The sequence below is a fragment of the Papio anubis genome, chromosome 10 (genome assembly GCF_008728515.1).
Source record: "Papio anubis isolate 15944 chromosome 10, Panubis1.0, whole genome shotgun sequence".
NCBI classification, from domain to species: Eukaryota; Metazoa; Chordata; class Mammalia; order Primates; family Cercopithecidae; genus Papio; species Papio anubis.
In genome coordinates this window covers 99,031,932-99,039,550 of record NC_044985.1, presented here as the reverse complement: position 1 = coordinate 99,039,550, position 7,619 = coordinate 99,031,932, and the positions used below count along the sequence as shown (strand labels likewise).

Sequence of the window (7,619 nt, the reverse complement as noted above, 5' to 3'; positions counted from 1 at the left end):
TTAACCGGGATGGTCTCGATCTCCCGACCTGGTGATCCGCCTGCCTCGGCCTCCCAAAGTGCTGGGATTACAGGCGTGAGCCACCGCATCGGGCCAGAAATTGCCAGGTTTTCTATTTTCCTTATGTTTCTCATTATTAATTCATTTATGTAGCCCTGCATTCATTTAACCATTTATTCATTTATTTAAAACACTTATTGTAAAAAATATATCATGTAAAATTTACCATCTTAACCATTTATAAGTGTATAGTTCAGTAATATTAAGCATGTTCACATTGTTGTACAATCAATCTCCTGACCTTTTTCATCTTATGAAACTGAAATTCTATATGCATTGAAAAGTAACTACCCATTTTCTCATCAACCAGTCTCTGGAAACCTCCATTCTACTTTCTGTTTCTGTGAATTTGACTACTCTAGATTCCTTAGATAGGTAGAATCATACAGTATTTGGCTTTTTGTGACTGACATTTCACTTTGCATAATGTTCTTAAGGCTCATCCATGTAGTAACGTGTTAGAACAGCCTTCTATTTTATGGCTAAATAATATTCCATTGTTTGTATATACTATATTTTGTTTAGCCATTCAACTGTTGATGGACACGTGGGTTGTTTTCACCTCTTGGCTATTGTGAATAGTGCTGCTGTAAATGTGGGTGTACAAATATCTTTTCAAGGCCCTACTTTCAATTCTTTTGTATATATGCCTAGAAGTGAAATTGCTGGATCATATGGTAATTCTATTTTTAATTTTGGGGGACCTGCTATACAGTTTTCCATAGCAGCTGTACCATTTTACGTTCTCACTAATGGTGTACAAGATTTCTAATTTTTCCACATCACCATCAATACTTTGTTGTTTTTTTTTTTTATAGTAGCCATCCTAATGGGTATGAGGTAATACCTCATTGTAGTTTTGATTTTCCTAATAATCAGTGATGTTGAACATCTTTTCATATGCTTGTTGGCTCTTGTGTATCATCTCTGGTTATTCACCCATTTTTTAATCATTCATTGTGTACCTGTTAAAGCCCTAGACCTTGAACTAATTGCTAGAGAAGCAAAGAATAAGTTTCCTGACTTCAAGAAGTTTATCACCACCTTGGGACACCAACCTGTAAACACGTGTTTGAAACAAAGTGGTAAGTGCCCTGAGAAAGGTGAGAACAAAATGCTTTCTGGTCATTCATCTTAACTTGTATCTGTAGTGTTTTTTTCTTTGAGGTTTCTTAGTATGGTTGGTCACGTACACCTTATTCCTTCAGAGATAATTTAGAAGTCTACTCCTTCAGCCACTGATACCTACTTTTTATTATTCACTCGCTATTGCCATTTAATTGAATTGCCTTAGGTTCCTGATTGACCATAGTAAAGTGGATAGACTCTGAAACTTATTTCAGTCATTACACAACAGTTTGTGGCTTGTCATGATGCTCAGGACCTGACATACTGCCTAATTACCAAGTTGTTTTCTCTATAGGAGTTTCTTATCTTTTAAATAATTTAGAAGGCCCGCTGGACAGTGGCTCAAGCCTGTAATCCCAGCACTTTGGGAAGCCTGAGGTGGGTGAATCACCTGAGGTCAGGAGTTCAAGACCAGCCTGGCCAACATGGTGAAACCCCGTCTCTACTAAAAACACAAAAAAATTAGCCAGGTGGTAGGAGCCTGTAATTCTAGGTACTTGGAAGGCTGAGGCAGGCAAATCGCTTGAACCCAGGAGGCGGAGGCTACAGTGAGCCGAGATCACACCATTGCACTCCAGCGTGGGCAAAAAGAGCAAAACTCCATCTAAAAAAAAAAAAAAAATTTAGAAGGCCAATATTCTGTCTCTCAATAATTGCTCTGTACTTCCTGCAGTGAAATTACGGCTTCCACACCACACTGCATTGTTTTCTCTGGTTCTTCTTTTAGTTGTGGAGTCAGAAAGAGTCTGGAGAAGGAGAAAGATAGAGGGATATGAGAGGAGTCTGTTACAAGACCCAAGTTCCTATACTTACTAATGGTCACTGGTTTTTTGTTTGTTTTGTTTTTTGTTTGTTTGGTTTTTGTTGTTGTTGTTTGTTTGTTTTTTAGGCAGAGTCTTGCTCTGTCACCCAGGCTGGAAGGCTGGAGTTCAGTGGTGCAATCTGGACTCACTGCAATCTCTGCCTCTGGGGTTCAAGCAATTCTCCTGCCTCAGCTTCCCGAGTAGCTGGGATTACCAACGTGAGCCATCTCACCTGGCTAATTTTTGTATTTTTAGTAGAGACAGGGTTTCACCATGTTGGCCAGGCTGGTCTTGAACTCCTGGCCTCAAGTGATCCACTGGCCTTGGCCTCCCAAAGTGCTGGGATTACAGGTGTGAGCCACAATGCCCGACCCTTGATTTATTTTTTTAAAAGTTTCCTTAAAATTTCAGGTTTACGTGGAGCCAGACATTGTTCTTAAAAGTGTTAGCAATCAAACTACTTGGTCCAAACACAAACCTGATACGTTTATGCTATGATAATAGAAATCCATTAATGTTTTCTCCGGAAATTGCTAAAATAGTGGTAGAATCAGACTTATGTAAAATATTGACTAACAAGGATGCAGAACATATCTTGCCCTGAATATGATAAATGAATCAATGCAAACTCATATTTAGCCACCAATCATTCATTTACTATTGACTTAATTCCTCAAGTTCCTTAGCTTTATGTATGTCAGTCTGTAGTAATTTGGTATTTCTTACAAAAAAAAAAAAATCAATTTGTTGCTCCAGTCTTCTGGAATAGGTAAAAATGGCACATTTACTCAAATATATAAAAATAGTTCCAGTTATGGCCTGTTGTTTTACTTTCATCCTGAGACAACACCTTCTGAGGAGAATAATACAATCTTATTTAAATATTCTTTTAAAGCTGGACAAGAATAGATATCAAAAGTCACTCCTGGTTATTACTGACAGTTGAATATGACTTCCACTCTAAAACTTGAACAAATTGTGACTTAAAATGTCTATTTGGGATATTTAGGGATTTGCTGTTCACTCTGTTTCCTGAGATATATATGCTGAGGTTTTCTCTGTATACTACAGCAAATAAAACAGAATGTACTTAATAGAATTTTGTTATGCTCCTGGCAGTCTGTAGCATTATAGCACAATATTATCAAAGTTTGTTCTTTGTCTTGTAGCATCTCAATACCTTGGAGCTTTTAATAAGTCAAATTTTCTTTAAAATAGGCAAATGCCTTAAAAAGATAGAAATTTCCAAAACGAACCCAAGAAGAAACAAAATGTAAATAGCCCTATAATTATAGACAACTGATATGTAAAACTCTATACTAAAGCTATGAAACTTTGCTAAAGAAATTTTTAATAATCTAAAAAAAGAAAAATATTTGCCATCATAATTTGGAAGTCTCAATATTATTAAGATGGCAGTTCTCCCCATGTTGATTTAATGTAACACCAATAAAAATCCTGGCAGGATATTTTTAAAAGAAATTGATAAAATTTATTCTAAAACCTATATGAAAATGTAAGGAGCTCAGAATAGTCAAAACAATTTTGAAACTGAAGGTCTTAGAGTACTTGATTTCAAGCCTTGCTGTAAAGCTAGTCTCAACCCAGTTTGGAACAGATAGAGAAATTCAGAAATCATTGGACATATGTGGTTCAACTGATTTTCAACAGAGATTCTAGAGTACTTCAATGGTGGTAAAACAATTTGATATGTGTGTGGAAAAAACTAAACCTCAATTCTTACTTGATATCATACCAAAAACTAACTTAAAATAGACCTAAAAGTAAGAGCTAAACTATAAAATTTGTAGAAGAAAACAGGGAAAAATAAATATAAGATAAATAATTCTAACATTCATTGGGTTAGGCAAAGATTTTTCAAAAGGACAGAAAATACAAACCATAAAAGAAATGCAAATTTGGCCAGGCACAGTGGCTCATGCCTGTAATCCCAGCACTTTGGGAGTCCAAGGTGGGCAGATTACGAGGTCAGGAGTTCAACACCAGCCTGGCCGACACAGTGAAACCAGGTCTCTACTAAAAATACAAATATTAGCTGGGCATGGTGGTATGCACCTGTAGTCCCAGCTACTTGGGAGGTTGAGGCAGGAGAATCACTTGAACCTGGGAGACAGATGTTGCATTGAGCCGAGATTGCACAACTGCATACCAGCTTGGGTGACAGAATGAGACTTCGTCTCAAAAAAAAAAAATAAAGAAAAAAAGAAATGCAAGTTCACAAGCCTGATTCCATACCTACTTAATCATAACCACTGCTTGGTGAAACTCAGGAATTTGTGTTAACAGGCTTTCCAAGTGATTTTTTTGCATGCTACAGTTTGAGATGTACCAGAATAAGTGTAAAAACATATTAACATGTGAGTGTTCTAATCTTGCCTCCTTCCACCCAAAATAATTGTGATTCTTTTGAGAAAATAGTGAAATGATGGGAGTTGAGACAAACTATAGCATCCAGCATGGTACATATCCCAGAAGGCCAGAGGACACGGCATGGAGAGTTGAGAGTAGGAAAGGATAAGTATGTCATTGCGTTTGGGGGATAAAAGTCTTCAGGAAGTTGTCTGAGTCTTGAGATTTTTTTTTTTGAAAGGGTTGGGAATATAGTGGATTAACTTTAGCATTCTTAAAGAAACTCAAGTTAATGATTTTAGAACATTTCCCAAATTTCTTTTGGTGGATGAACTGTGACTTTTGTCTTTTCATTGTTCTTTTGCTTGTTTGTTTGTTTGTTTGTTTTAGAGACAGGGTCTTGTTCTGCTCTGTCATCTATGCTGTAGTGCAGAGGCAAGATCATAGCTCTCCTGGACTCAAGCGATCCTCCTGCCTCCCAAATTTAATTATTTTTATTTTTAATTTATTTGTTTGTTTGTTTGTAGGGATAGGGTCTTGCTATGTTTCCCATACTGATCTGGAACTCCTGGCCTCGTGTTCTTCCCGCCTCAGGACTTTCCAAAGTGTTGGGATTGCAGGTGTGAGCCACTGCGCCTGTCCTGAACCATTTTGTTGATCTCAATACTGCTGTAACATTTACCACTTGAGTCTCTGGGATCATAAGAACTACGGGGTCGGGCGTGGTGGCTCGCACCTGTAATCCCAGCACTGGGAGACCAAGGTGGGCGGATCATGAGGTCAGGAGATCGAGACCATCCTGGCTAACACGGTGAAACCCCGTCTCTACTAAAAATATAAAAAATGAGCCGGGGATGGTGGCAGGCGCCTGTAGTCCCAGCTACTCGGGAGGCTGAGGCAGGAGAATCACCTGAACCTAGGAGGCAGAGGTTGCAATGAGCCACGATCCTGCCACTGCACTCCAGCCTGGGTGACAAAGCGAGACACCATCTAAAAAAAAAAAAAAAAAATACTTAGAATGGTGCCTAGCACAGAGTAAACACTATACACGCATGTGATGAGAAAACAAATTCAATAAAATGTATACATTTATTAGACCAAAGTGAAAGGATCACTTGATGCCAGGAGTTTGAGACCAGCCTGGACAATATAGCAAGACCCCATCTCTACAAAAAAATAACTAAAAATTAGCCAGGCATGGTGGTGACACCTGTAATCTCAGTTACTCAAGAGGCTGAGTTGGGAGGATCACTTGACTCCAGGAGTTTCAGGCTGCAGTGAGCTAAGATTGTGCCACTGCATTCCAGCCTGGGCAACAGAGCAAGATGCTATCTCCAAAAGAAATGACAACAACAACAACAACAAAACCCCCCCACATATTAGTTTATTATTGAATACCTGCTACATAACAGACAATAAGTAAAGTCCTGGGGGTAGAAGCTCTCTGCCTTCATGGACCTTAGGGTCTAATGAAAATATTAGGTACTCAAATATTCACATAAACAAGGTACAGTTAATTTTAAGTGGGGAAGAAAAGATGCATGATGCAGTGAACACATACAGTTTAGTGAGTGTAGTGATATTATAGTCTAGTGAGGCTTTCTAGAGGAACTGACATTTCAACTAAGTTCTGAGTTATGAATGGGAATTAATTACGCCAAGGAAAGAGCCTGTGTTCATTCTCTGAGTAAGGAATAAAAATGACATCTTTCTGAAAATGCAAGCAGATTTATTTGGCTGATGGAAAGAGAATGCTAGTTAGAGAGGCTTACAGTGAGATTGCAGAAAGTAGGTAGGTGCCACTTCATGCAAGTCTTTGTAAGTCATGCTAAGATAAGGATGTGGGTCTTCATTTTAAAATCAGTTCAAGGACATCAGAAGTTTTAAGTACAGTGAGTGTGTGTGTGTGCGTGTGTGTGTGTGTGTGTGTGTATGTGGAAAGAGAGAGAGAGATTGAAAAGAGAAAAAGACAAATCCCCAAGTCCAGCCACAATTTGGAGAATGGGGTACAGGAAGCAAGAGTGAATGCAGGGAGATAGGAGATAGGCAGCTATTGCAGTCATCTGGAAAAGAAATAATGCTGGCTTGGACTAAGGAACTGAGGTGATGACTGTGGGTTTAGGGAGAAGTAGATAGATTTTCCTGGTTAAATCAATAGAATTTGTTACAGGATTGGATTTGTGGGAAGGGTGATGAACAAAGCAACGTCAAGAATAACTCATGGATTTTCACTGAATATGTCCTTCACTGATACAAGGAAGAGTGGGAGAAGGGGCAGGTTTTGTGGAGGAGATTGGAATTTTGTTTAGATATTTCCAGTTTGAGATCGCTTTGTCATTTTTGAGTAGAGCTGTGAATAGATGATTGCTATTTGGGATTTGAGCTCAGGGGAGGGGTGTAAATATGAGAGTGAACTATTAATGTATATAGATGGTAATGAAAGCCATATGCATGAATGAGTTTGTATAGAGATTATAGAATAAGAAGGATACAGAAATGCAGACTTTATAGTGAGTCCTCAGAAATTTTAACACGTAATAACCAAGTAAAGGGAGCAACACCTGAAGAGAGTAAGTAGCAGAAAAGCAGGAGGCTATCAAGGGAAGAGGTCTTTCTAGAAGAAAGGAATTGTCTACAGTATTGAATGCTGCTGAGGACTGGCAAAAAAGGACTAAAAACTAGAGAGCAATGGGACAATCAGTGCTGATGTTGGGCAGAGCAGTTGTGGGGTAGTGATGGGGGTAGATGGCAGACTGAAGTGGATTGAAGGGTATGTTCTGGAAATTAGCAGATTTGATCAAACAGACTAATCTCTGTTTAGGAACGGAGGAGGCTTATTCTGAAATTCTACGTACAGATTCCAAAATGTGAATGAAACAATATCAGGTACTGGCAGGCACCGTTGTAACGAAGTGATTCCAGTTAGCACATTCAGTAATAGGATCAATGGACACCCTGTGCCCCCCAATGTGATTAACTGAGAGGATCCAATGTAATTTCTGTAGAATTTCTGCCAACAGTGCATAATCTGAATTAAGTCATGAGTAAACAACCAGACAAACCCAAATCCTGTACTCTTAAAAAAAAAAAAAAAAATCCATGTTGTGAAAGGAAAAGGAAGGCTGAGGAACTGCTTCCAATTAAAGCATATAAACGGACACATGACTAAATGCAAAGCACGATATTGAATTGGATTCTGAATCCAAAAGGGCGAAAATGCTATAAAACATACTCTTGGGAAAATTGATGAAATTTGAA

The 7,619-nt window shown here is 38.5% G+C and overlaps 1 protein-coding gene across 1 annotated transcript in view; it reads left to right on the top strand.

The window, feature by feature from the left end:
• The first annotated feature begins 714 nt into the window (after positions 1-714).
• The window catches only part of ABCA12 (ATP binding cassette subfamily A member 12), a 307,782-nt gene continuing 300,877 nt past the window's right edge, over positions 715-7,619 (top strand). Inside the window, exon 1 of the mRNA XM_021923961.2 lies at positions 715-1,145. The gene's annotated coding sequence lies outside the window, so the exon portion shown is untranslated. The remainder of the gene's footprint in view (positions 1,146-7,619) is intronic.